Source organism: Triticum urartu, chromosome 3 (assembly GCF_003073215.2).
Source record: "Triticum urartu cultivar G1812 chromosome 3, Tu2.1, whole genome shotgun sequence".
NCBI classification, from domain to species: domain Eukaryota; kingdom Viridiplantae; phylum Streptophyta; class Magnoliopsida; order Poales; family Poaceae; genus Triticum; species Triticum urartu.
This window is the reverse complement of record NC_053024.1, coordinates 655,863,688-655,875,959: the sequence shown is the minus strand read 5'-3', so window position 1 is coordinate 655,875,959 and position 12,272 is coordinate 655,863,688. Positions and strand designations below refer to the sequence as shown.

The window sequence follows — 12,272 nt, the reverse complement described above, 5'->3', positions numbered from 1 at the left end:
AGTCGCCTCCGAAATCTTCTTCTTCGGCGGCATGTTGATGAAGATGATGAAGATCTAGCTCGCGAGAACGCCGGATCTAGTTCACACAACTTCGACGCCCCCTACCTGGCGCGCCAAAGATGTCGGGGTACTGATCCACGGACACCTATGGGACCGGCGGACCGAGTCCCTTTCGGTTCGGCGGGGGCGGAGATCGTGCAAAGAGCAAATCGAGGCGAAGCACGCGAGCGATTTACCCAGGTTCGGGCCGCACGGATGCGTAAAACCCTACTCCTGCTTTGTGGTTTGTATTGATTTCTTGCTCGGGAGCGCGAAGTGCTACAGTACACTTCAGCAGCTAACGAGACCGAGCGTGAGTGAGTCTGAGCTAGCCACCCCCCCTCAACGTTGCACACGGGCCTCCTTTTATATGCTCAAGAGGTCACCGACAGGTGGCAACGGAGGCAAAGGGTAGAAATGGAAAAATGCTGCGGTAGGCACAGCTACCCGCTATAGTGTATCATACCTAACCCTGACGGCAGGGGACAAGAGCCTTAAATGCCTGTCTGCGTCGCCTAAACAGTGCGAAAAGGGACCGCCAGGGACGCCACCGTCCGCCACGATGGCGATCTTGTCAGCGCCGCTTGCCACCGCACGCCCCTAGCTGCACAGCCTCCCGCCACGTACGCCCGGAAGAGCCCCAGAGCGACACGTTGGTGGATGTGCTGGAGCGCGGGCACAGAGAGGTGGCTTGCCGCGGCAAGCGCCTTGCCGCGGTCGTTGTCTTGTCGCGTCCGGGAGCTTGTCGCTCACCGGGCCTTGCCGGGGCGCGCGGTGCGCCGCGGCAAGTTCCTTGAAATGCCTTGGGTGGCCTTCCCGGTAAGCTCCTCTTGCCGGGGTCTTGGGATGCTTTTGTTAGCTTTCCCGGCGAGCTCCTCTTGCCGGGGTCTTGTCTTTTTAGCTTGGACACTTTGTTCTTGAATGGCTCCAGAGGAACCACGGAGGATCTTGGCGGTCACCCGGCGAGCTTTGCCGCGGGATGCTGCGACTGCCCGTGCACAAGTTAGGGATACTAGGGTACCCCTACTCTAGTACACCGACAATCACGGATATGACGAGGAGTCTCGAAATGGTCGAGACATAAAGATGAATATATTGGATGACTATGTTTGGACATCGGAATGGTTCCGGGTGTGTTTGGGCATTTACCAGAGTACCGGGAGGTTACCAGAACCCCCGGGGAGTGTATGGGCCTTATTGGGTCTTAGCGCCCCCCCCCCCCCAAGCCCAATCCGGATTGGGAAGGGGGTCGGCCCCCCTTTCCTTCCTCCCTCTCTCCTCCTTCCTTCCTCTCCTACTCCTACTTGGAAGGGGGGAATCCTACTCCCTATGGGAGTAGGACTCCCCTAGGGCGCGCCATAGAGGGCCGTCCCTCCCCCTCCCCCACTCCTTTCATATACGGGGGAGGGGGCACCCCATAGACACACAAGTTGATCATTGTCTTAGCCGTGTGCGGTGCCCCCTCCACCATAATCCACCTCGGTCATATCATAGCGGTGCTTAGGCGAAGCCCTGTTCTGGTAGCTTCATCAGCACCGTCATCACACCGTCGTGCTGACGAAACTCACCCTCGACACTCAGCTGGATCTAGAGTTCATGGGACGTCATCGAGCTGAACATGTACAGATCGCGGAGGTGCTGTACCTTCGGTGCTAGGATCGACCGGATCGTGAAGACGTACGACTACATCAACCGCGTTGTCATAACGCTTCCGCTTACGGTCTACAAGCGTACGTAGACAACACTCTACCCTCTCGTTGCTATGCATCACCTAGATAGATCTTGCGTGTGTGTAGGAAAATTTTGAAATTACTGCGTTCCCCAACACATCATCTTTTTGAGAATTATTATTTTCCTGGTGGTCCTCATTTGTGTCTGGATTTTCATTACTAGTCTCCGAATCACCATTCGACTGAGAAAGTGAACCGTGAGATTCAGGATCATCAGATGCCACATTTCTTCGTATTAGAAAAACAATCTCTTGGATAATCAGGGATGGTGTGCAAACCAGTTTCTCCTCAAGATCGATCTCCCTTAAATTTGTGACCTTATTATCCTCAAAAAAAATACCGCTTGCCTAGCGTCCACAAACTTGGTGGTGTGACTTGGACAATAAAAACGATATCCCTTTCCCCTATGAGGGTATCCAATGAAGAAACAACTAACTATTTTTGGATCGAATTTCTTAAGTTGTGGATTGAAAACTTTAGCTTCAGCAGGGCAACCCCACACTCGTAAGTAATTCAAGCTCGGTTTCTTTCTCGCCCACATCTCGTAAGGTGTGTTCGGTGCTGACTTAGTTGGAGCAAGATTTTGTATGTGTGCAGCTGTCTTTAATGCCTCTATCCAAAGGCTTACTGGTAAAATTGAGTGACTAAGCATGCTTCGCACCATATCCATAAGGGCGCGGTTGCGGCGCTCGGCCACATCATTTTGTTGTGGTTCACGAGGCATTGAGTACTGAACAATGATTCCATTTTCAGATAAGAACTTGGCAAAAGGTCCAGGAATCTTCCCATAAGGAGCATGCCTACCATAATACTCTCCCCCGCGATCAAACCGTACAACTTTGATTTTTGCGTTCAGTTGATTTTCAACCTCAGCTTTATAGACTTTGAATTTCTTCAAAGCCTCCGATCGGTCACATATGGGATAAATATACCCATAGCGGGAAAGTCATCTGTGAATGTAATGAATGGATCAAAACCATCTACAGACTTAACATTCAGGGGTCCACATATGTCAGTGTGAATTAATTCTAAAACCCCTGTGGCTCTTACTGCTCCTTTCTTAATTGTTTTTGCGAATTTTCCTTTAATGCAGTCGACACATTTGTTTGCATCTGAGAAGTCTAATGGGAGGAGTATTTCATTTTTAACTAAGCATTCCATTCTCCCCCTGGAAATGTGGCCCAAACGATAATGCCAGAATTTCGAGAATTACTAACTCCGTCCCATTTCCTCTCAACATTAATTTCATCACTCACATGCATAACTGAATCATTATTAAGAGATAACATGTATAGTTGGCCTCGTCTAACACCGATACCTACATTCTTATTACATTTGTTCAAAGCAAATTGTTTCTTGCCAAAATGGCACTCATACATATCATCATCTAAATGAGAATCTGAAATCAAATTCCTACTTAAGTTAGGCACATAAATAACATTATTTAATCTAAGAGGGTGGCCGATGTGTAGCTCCAATGCGAGAGATCTCACAGCTTCAACACGGCCTCAACTCTGTTCGCAACCTTAAACTTTCTTGTTCCTCCTCTTATAGTTTGGATCGTATCGAATCCCTGCATAGAGTTAGCAACGTGAGCGGTTGCACCTGAATCAATCCACCATGACTTTATAGAAAAATCGACATAAAGAGATTCATCTACAAAATTAATTTCACCAATACCTCTTTTGTTCATCCATTTTAGAAAGCCTGGGCAGTCCTTTTGATAGTGTCCCTCCTCTTTGTAGAAGTTACAAGCATTTTCTCCAGCTGAAGAAGAGTTGCCGACTTCTTTACCCATGAATGGCTTAGGGCCTTCTTTCTTGAATTGCTTTTTCTGATGCTTAGGGAAACCTTGCCCTTCACGCTTTCTCTTGTGAGAGTCAACATGAAAAACATGGTCTTTCTTCGATCTCATGATCCTCTCTTCCTCCTGGACGATCCTTGCAGTCATCTCACCGAGTGGCCATTTTTCCTTGAGAGAGTTATAGTTAACCTTAAATTGTTCAAATTCTTCTGGAAGAGACTCAACAATCATTATTACAAGAAAATATTCACTTAAGGAACACTCCAAAGCTTTAAGCTTGGTGTAAGCATTCACCAGCCTTAGTATGTGCTGCCTAACATTTCCATCAATGGTGTATTTCTTAAAAAGCTTAGTAAAAAGTTCATGAGCATACACTTTGTCAGAGCATTTAAATTGCTCCTCCATTGCATTGAGGAATTCTTTAGCAGTGTCTTTCTTAGGTAGTGCTTCAGAAATGTCTAGCAATATTGTCGCTTTCATGATGAGAAGGGCAATATGGTTGGACTTGTTCCACTTTTCCATCTTAACATCATAGTCCTACTTGAGTTCTGCATACCCTGTAGCACCTGCCACATGTATCACAGGTTTTCTTCCCTCAAGGCACAATCAAACTCATTACTACCCAAACATAATTCGACTTGGGACTTCCAACGAGGGAAGTCACTCCTCATAAGTGGTTCGACCATGTCGGACCGGAATGGAGCGGAAGCTGAAATTATCATAAAAATTCATAAGTAAACTTATATGATTATAAATTTATGTTGGTAAATAAAAAAACATGGCAAGTATTTAATTTCAACTCCATGTCAAAACACCGTTCGGCAGGAAAAACATGGAATTAAAATATCCTAAGGGATGACTCATAATAATAAAACAACCTCGGTCCGAATTAAAATTAGAGTCATTTCATTCTCAATTTAAACATCAACATAAAAAACATTATCATTATTTGGTGTCTAAAAAGTTCATCATGCAAACACATAATAAATCCTCAATAAAATATCTCGTTGCTTCAATTTTACCCAGAATAATAACGTGTTCATTATATTTTTAGGCATTTTCTGTTTTAAATAGTGCAAAAACATAATAACTATTAACTTAAACGCACTGGAAAAATATAGAAAATAGCCAAAATTATTTCGGCCCAAAAATGCCCACGGTTATCCCCCAAAACGGCCAAAACCAGCAGCTTAAAGTGTAAAGAAAAAGACTTTGTGCCGGAATAAGGCAACTTGGGCTTCAGCCCGGCCGAGGAAACGACCCATAAAGCGCCCGAAGGCCTCCAAGGAGTCGCGCCTCACTCTCAGTCGTTGGATCGAGCCGACGTCTCGGATCGCCCCGCAACTGAGCAAAACCAGCGGCCGGGTGAAATCCTACCCATTTCTTCCCCCCCTCCCCGGTGTTCACTCTCTAGCAGAGCGACGACGAGCTCGACGGCTCGAAGGCGCGCCGGCCATGGCGGCGCGCCGGCTACGCTCGTCGGAGGAGCGTGCAGCAGGATGAATCCTGCGCGCTCCCTCGTCGAATGTGGCCCCGGTGTCCATGCACATGGCGCATCAAGGAGGCGGGAGGGGCGCTGGCCATCACGGCATGAAGGGGTCGACAGCGATGTGTAGGGTGATGGCCCATACACGCACGCGTCCGTAAGAGCGACAGCAAGGCGTTGGAGCATTCCGCTCGTCGGCCAGGGCACGACGGCGTCGCGGCATCTCCGCTCTCGCACAGCGGTGGGCGCTGTGCGGGCCCCGAAGGGAAAAGGCGGCTATGCAGTGCATTAGGTGAGGATTCTCCTCATTCTTCTCCAATTCGTGTACATCAGTGCTTGATTTGGGGGGAAAACAGTCCTAATTTCAGAATTAGGGTTCTTTCTAATTGTGGATAAATTCAAGGGTTCTTCAACATGAGGGGTTGCTACTGTTGACATGTGTGTATTAGATCTTAACTTGGATTAATTAAAATTGATGAAACCAGGTGGCGGTACTGATCTATAGTATATTGGAATGAAAACATCATCAACAGTGGGCAATTGATATCAACATAAAAAATAGTAGCAATCAAACTTGATCTACTGAGGGCCTAAACTTGAGATTGATTTACTGATCATGATGTAGGGATCTAAAAGCAATCAAAATTGGTGACTGATACCATTGTTGGATTAATTATGCATCTATGGGATGCCATCAGCAGGATCAATATTGCATCTAGATCACCCAATAACAATGAATAGAGAAGGGATCAGAGGTTCTTTACATGTCACAGCAGTGGACATGATCGCCTGCTTGATGCAGGCGTGATGCAGGGGTGATGTAGTCGAGGTAGAAGTCCTCCTCAATGTCCTGATGCCCTCAGGACGCCACCGGCACTATCTGGGGACGACAGCGGTGGCTTGTGTAGGTCTTCCCGTCGTTACAGTGCTCCCCCTGATCGGATGGGGTGAGAGAATATCGGGAGGGGAGTGAAACCGTACGAGAATTGTGATCGCGCACGCTGCCAACCCTCTCCCGTACTCCCTTTTATCTAGCGCTAGGGACAGGGGACCTAAACAATCAGTTGATTTGGGTGCCCCCGATCAAGGCGCCTCAGTTGGGATAAAAAGCCCACGTACATTGGTGCGTGGAGCCTTTTTCATTAACGTTATCTTTCCTTTTTCTGTTAGACTAATAGATCTAACTGGCATGTTTAAGCCGTCAGATCAAATCAACACCGGAATGTCGAGTGACAGCTTGACCATGGCCTCGCTAAGCTCCAACCCATCATTCTACTTGCAGCATGCATCTAGTAGGCTCCTCCAGATGATAGCATCAGGCCGGCAGTTCATCCCAGACACGACATCCAGAGCCTCTTCGATGAAGCCAGCTCTTGCCAATATGTCCACCATGCACCCATAGTGCTCGATCCTCGGCCGGATCCTGCACTTGCTGACCATCATCTCGAAGTATCTTCTGCCTTCCTCCACCATCCCGACATGCTTGCACGCACTAAGAACTACAAGGAAGGTGATTGCGTTGGGCACAACATTCTCCACCCGCGTCATCCGATCAAATAGCTCCAAGGACTCGCGCATGCATCCTTGGTTGTCGAGCGTGAGAATCGCCACATTCCACAACGTGATGTCCCACTCGGGCATCTGGTAGGACACCTGCCGTGCGAGTTCGAGGGCTCCGCACTTACCGTAGAGGTCGACGAGCGAGTTGATGAGAATGTCGTCGTGGCCCCCGAGCTGGCGCAGCAGCGCATGCGCATAGACATCGACCGAGAGCACGCACGCGCCGAGGACGCTCTGCACGGTGTAGGCATCGGGCGCGAGGCCCATGCCCCGCTGCATCTCCTGGAAGAGGTCGAGCGTGCCGAGGTGGTTGCCGTTACCGGCAAGCGCGTCGACGACGGTGTTCTAGGAGACGAGGGACTTGCGGGGATGTGACAGAGGAGGAGCGTGCGGCCATGTTTTTCTGTATGACTTAAACATGGAGTGTGGGTTAAGTTTAGAAAACAGTAGGGACTTTTTCATAAAAAGGATGTGACAGTGTATCCGACAAAGTCAATCCGTGCTTTATTATTATTAGTAAAAATGCCCGTGCGTTGCAACGGGTATAAACAAAAACATGTGGTGAATTTTGATTGAGCAAAACAGTATAAAAAATACTCAAAAGTACCAAATGCGATTTTTCAAGTAAAACCCCTGAAAGTCTAAGCCTCTCCTATTGCAAAATCACATGGACTTGCATTTTTTCTTCCGTAGCAGTGATCTTTCCTCGCTCGTCATGTTTTCATGCCTCCTATTTCCTTTAACTCCACTATAATAATGAAGTGACAGTTCCTATAAGTCCAAATTGCATATCTCTTTAGGCTTTATCTGTGCTTGTTTCCCCTCTTTGGAGAGTTTTTGTTTCATCTTCTGAACTGAAGAACATGTGAATCACATCAGAATTCTGCCAGCAACCACCAGTACGACCTGTCCCAGCCTAGTAAACTTATACAACATGTACTTGCACGATCCAACCTTTGTGATCAAGTTAAGTAGGGTTTTCTTTACTTTGCTTGCCGGGGCTTCCAATAATTCGTTTTTTTACTTGATCTTCCATATCATTAACCAACCTCTCAACCTGTTTGTCTTTGTCTTATTTTTCAGATTTGTTTTGGTGGTTGCAACATCACTACTCATTTACCAAAACTGGAGCCTGCTTCTTTGAACATCGCATTGTTCTCATCTTCTCCTTGACGATGTTGTGCAGCTGCCTGCTTGGATCTAGCCAATTAATCTCAAAAGTTGATTCTTTCTCTTCATTAGGCCCAGCAGAGTTAGGAAGGAACCCGACTATAGTCTATATCCCGTGCTCGACAAATCAGCAGGGAACTCACCTAGTGATGCCAACCTGAGCCTCTGAATCTCCCGCTCCTTCTCGTCACACATAGAAGGCAAGTAAATAAGCACGATAAGAGAAGCATCGTCTTGGCGAGTAGGGCCCCGCGGTGATCTCTCTTGTACGCTGCTGAGCAGGCACTTGCCCGTAGATCATGGCATGTGGCGGTGGCGGCGATGGCTGCGTGTACTGCGGCATCACGGGTGGGATCGCTCCCTAGTGTCTGATGATCGGCATGCCTAGCATGCACCTCTGTGTCCGTCGTCTCCAATGGTCCTGCCCCTTTGTTGGCTCGTGCGCCGCTGCAGCCGGTGTCGTTATGCTCCTCCAAGGTGGCGCCCTTCTTGGAAGAGACGTAAGTGGCTGTTGCCGCTCGCCTGCACAGCAACCCGACTTTGAGCCTGAGGCGTTCCTGCGTTGCTTGCGACAGAGCTTGGAGACGATGCCAGAATTTTGTCGTCGTTGTTCTCAGGCACCGCCAGCTCAGGGGCAAGTACGCCTTCAAATTCGAATCTAGCGTCACCGTAAAAGAGGAATGTGCTAGAAATTCCCACATTAATCTGAAACATCTGACTGTTTATTAGATAGGAATATGCAATGTTGAACTGGAATTTAAATGTTTTGGTTGCAAGTGAACTCAGTACCACTCTTCTTGTTAGATATTTGTGATGTGAGCAAAATCATTGTACTACATATATAAATTGAATCAATATATACAGTTTATTTTACAAGAGCACACAATACAGTAATTTAGGATATAGATTAGAGGTTTCTATAGAATCTAAGCATTTAAAAGGAACATATTTTCACTCATGCTGCCATAACAACTTGACAATGAGAATCTTATAAGAACTACATTTTCAGCGATACAATCTGGAAATTATCAATTCCTAAGACCCTAGCTAGAACCCAATAATGATTTACAGCAAGGATGGTCTAGCAAGAGCAAGATCAACACCATCTCTGAATTTCCTCAAGCATGTGATGCACAGCAACCAACAATGGTGGAGCAAAGTGAGTTGTACCTGAATAGTGCCCGACCGAAGCGACTCAGTCTGAGATTTCGTAGCCACAACCATGGCAAGCGTGCACGGCCTCACCATGAGCGAGAGAGGGCACCAAAGCTATTCTGGCTCAAATAGGATGAAGATGTTAGTGGTAGGAGAAGCATATGCCCCCTGGCCGTTGCTTAGGCAGCTCCGTACATGCAAATACAATACAAAAAATTGTTGGAATTGTCAGCTAAATAGCAATTCAGTTAGAATTTCATGTCAACATAAAACCCCAATTTAATGAGATCAAGAAATCTTTTTTTTACAAAAATAATAAACACAAGTGCTAGAACAATAGTTGTACCTAAATACAGTTTACAGATGCACATGAATAGATCCACACGAATAGAGCCAAATGAAGGGTCGACTCAGTAACCTCACCATGATCCCGAGATAATTGCTATCCCATCTGGAGGCGACTCCATCATTGCTATGGAGTAGAGCTACAGAACCACAGAACAACATCTCTCCTCATGGAACCAGGGTGAGAAGAACACGTAGAGGAGCATGATATGAGGTCACATAGGCATGATGTCAGGCACACTGGCAGCCGACAATGCCATGGAGAAGAAACATAGCAGAAGCAGCTGAGCGAGGATGTAGTGGGTCAGTGGGAAGGTCAAACGCAGCAGCTTGGACCAATTGAATTGATGGCCATTAGATAGGTCAATGAAAGAGAATTGGGTGGCGCTTGGCTAGGGTCTTTCTTTGCAATGTTCTTCTTCTTCGGGATTGCACTCCATCGCCACACTTCCTCGTGGTCTTCCCCATCCCGCCAGACACCCCCTGCCTCTTCTCACGCTGTCCCGCGGTCTGGTGTCGCTCGATGGCCTCACTGCTCAGTAGCTACTGCACTGTAAGAATGGGAACCAATCTTGTTTAGAGAGAACATTCTGTGAGTGAAAACTACAAAATGCATAAATCATCATGAAAACGAATAGCAGTACATCATAACCAAGTGAAGAAATAAATAAGAAGTGAAAGGAACTTGCAGAAATCAATTGCTTATGTAAGGATAATCTGCAAAAATATGTTTGTCAAGACAAATCTAAAAATCAAACTGCTTGTGTGACTTTAATACGAATTAAATTGTTGAACCAAATATGTTTGTCAAGACAAATCTGAAAACCAAACTGTTTGTGTGACCTTAATACGAATTAAATTGCTGAACCTCACTATAGTGGAAAAGATATTAATAACCAACAGGGTAAGACTTTCAATCCTACTGTTTGCTAGCATGCATTACAATGTGGCTCCCAGCATACACCAACAATGCGAAAAAATTAGAGCTGTAAGGCATGAATTCCTAATACATAGAACATGATGATGAAAAACTAATTCAAGCTGAACAGAATCAAATCCTACAGCTCATCCATCTTATGAGGAAAGGATTCCTGCTTCCAAAATCTAATTGTCTCTGCAAATTCAGATGACCATTATAAGAATAATTAATATATCTCACCATGAGCGTCCAGATGTTATTGGAGCTGCTGTGTCTAGGCATAAAAAAGGGCAACACCTAACTGCAACTCCTTTATACGATTAAAGAAAGTTCAATATAAATTTGTCAAACAATAGGAGCCAGCGTACCCATGTGTCTTGAGACTCCACATGATGTAAATTAATTAGCAACCCATTATTCTAGTATCCCAATTAACTCCCACCATCCTACCATTTTTTTGAATCATATGGAAGGAGAGCTAATCTCGTATGTGGGAGTTTACTTCAAGGATCTGTGACTGAAACTGGCTCAGACAAACACACAAACACCTTGTGTGCAAAAAATAACCGAGAACATCCACAAACACATGTGCGTCTGAAGTTGAGGTGTAGGGCGGTGTAGAGGGGGTGGAGAGGTCGCGGGCAAGTGCAGGGAGGACCGGCTGGCGGTGGCGGCGAGCACGAGCCCTCCCAGCCAGCTTACAGGGAGGAGCTCGGGCATGCGAAGGAAAGGAGATGAAGCAGACCGGTGGTGCAGGATGCTTCGAACACCTCCGTCGGCCATCTGCCGGCGGCCGGCGCGGCACCGGACCGGCCGGCGGTGGCTTTGGTCGAGCGGCGAGCGCGAGCCCTCCCGGGCGGCGTACAGCGAGGAGCTCGGGCGCGCAAAGGAAAGGGGGGAGCTGAGGCAGACCGGTGGTGCAGTGTGCTCCGATCACCGGCGTCGGCCATCGGTCGGCGGCCGGCGCGGCACCGGATCGAGCGTCGCGCAGGTCGTGCGCCTCCTGGCGGCTAGGATCCGGAGGAGAGGGAGAGAGGAGAGCCCGTGGTCGTGTCTGTTCCTACGACCAGCGGAATTTTTTGCCTCCTCTCTAGATTGACTGGGCCGGCTACCACGGTGTCTCGTATGGATTCTACGGGCTGTGGCCCAGGTGGGCGACGGGTGACCCCAACGCCTACGAAAGAGAAAAGAAGGAAAAACAGGCGGACGGACGAAACGGTTAACTCGCGTATATGTTTTAAATTCAAACTGAAAGCGTAAATTTATGGGAAAAAGCGTATTGTGACGATGAACTCACAAAGTCAATCCATGCTTTATCAGGGAAACTAGCAAAAAGGCCCGTGCATTGTAACGGGAGAGAAAATTGTTGTGTTCATCAAAATATCCACATGCATGATATGATAGCATTGGACGACATACAATTTGCTGTAACATAGATTGACCTCGCAACGATATACGTCTGACTTTACATCAATGTCGGTCGTTCTTACCGTGTTTATGTGGTCGGCTTTGCGACGTCGTCCTTCTAACTTAAAATACCACCAGCCGTCCTTGTAGGGTATGCATAATCGGCTCGTCCTTCCGACTTAAAATACCACCAACCATCCTTGTAGGGTATGCATAGTCGGCTTTGCAACACGGCAGTCCAACTTTTCTAATGAAAAAGAATAGCGGCAAGCCGGCAACTGGTGTTGCATTGGCGTGCTTTCGCTAGATGCATATATAGGTCGTTCGGCCTAGATGCGCCGCGTCCCGCTTGCAGCAGCATCGACCACACTTGCAGTGTCATGTACTATTCTGGTTGCAGCAATGAGGTTCGATCAATCAGATAATTTTTCGAAGAAAAAAATGTAAATTTGGTTGAAAAAAAACATTCTTATATTCCGTTCTTTTATAATGCGCCAAATGCTATTCTGGCTCTCCTACGGTCGTCCCAATGTGGGGCATGAGTCTCCCCACGCTTTCTTCTTTCGTTAGTAAATCTCTAATTACATAGAGTCATGCAAAGCACAAGCATCCCTCTTCTTCTCTCTTTGGACGTCCCCTTTTCACTGCCATAAACAA

The 12,272-nt window shown here is 47.1% G+C and overlaps 1 pseudogene; it reads right to left on the bottom strand.

Annotated features, from left to right (window-relative positions):
* Positions 1-11,294, bottom strand: part of LOC125547115 — a 55,867-nt pseudogene extending 44,573 nt beyond the window's left edge.
* Between the last annotated feature and the right edge of the window lie 978 nt (positions 11,295-12,272).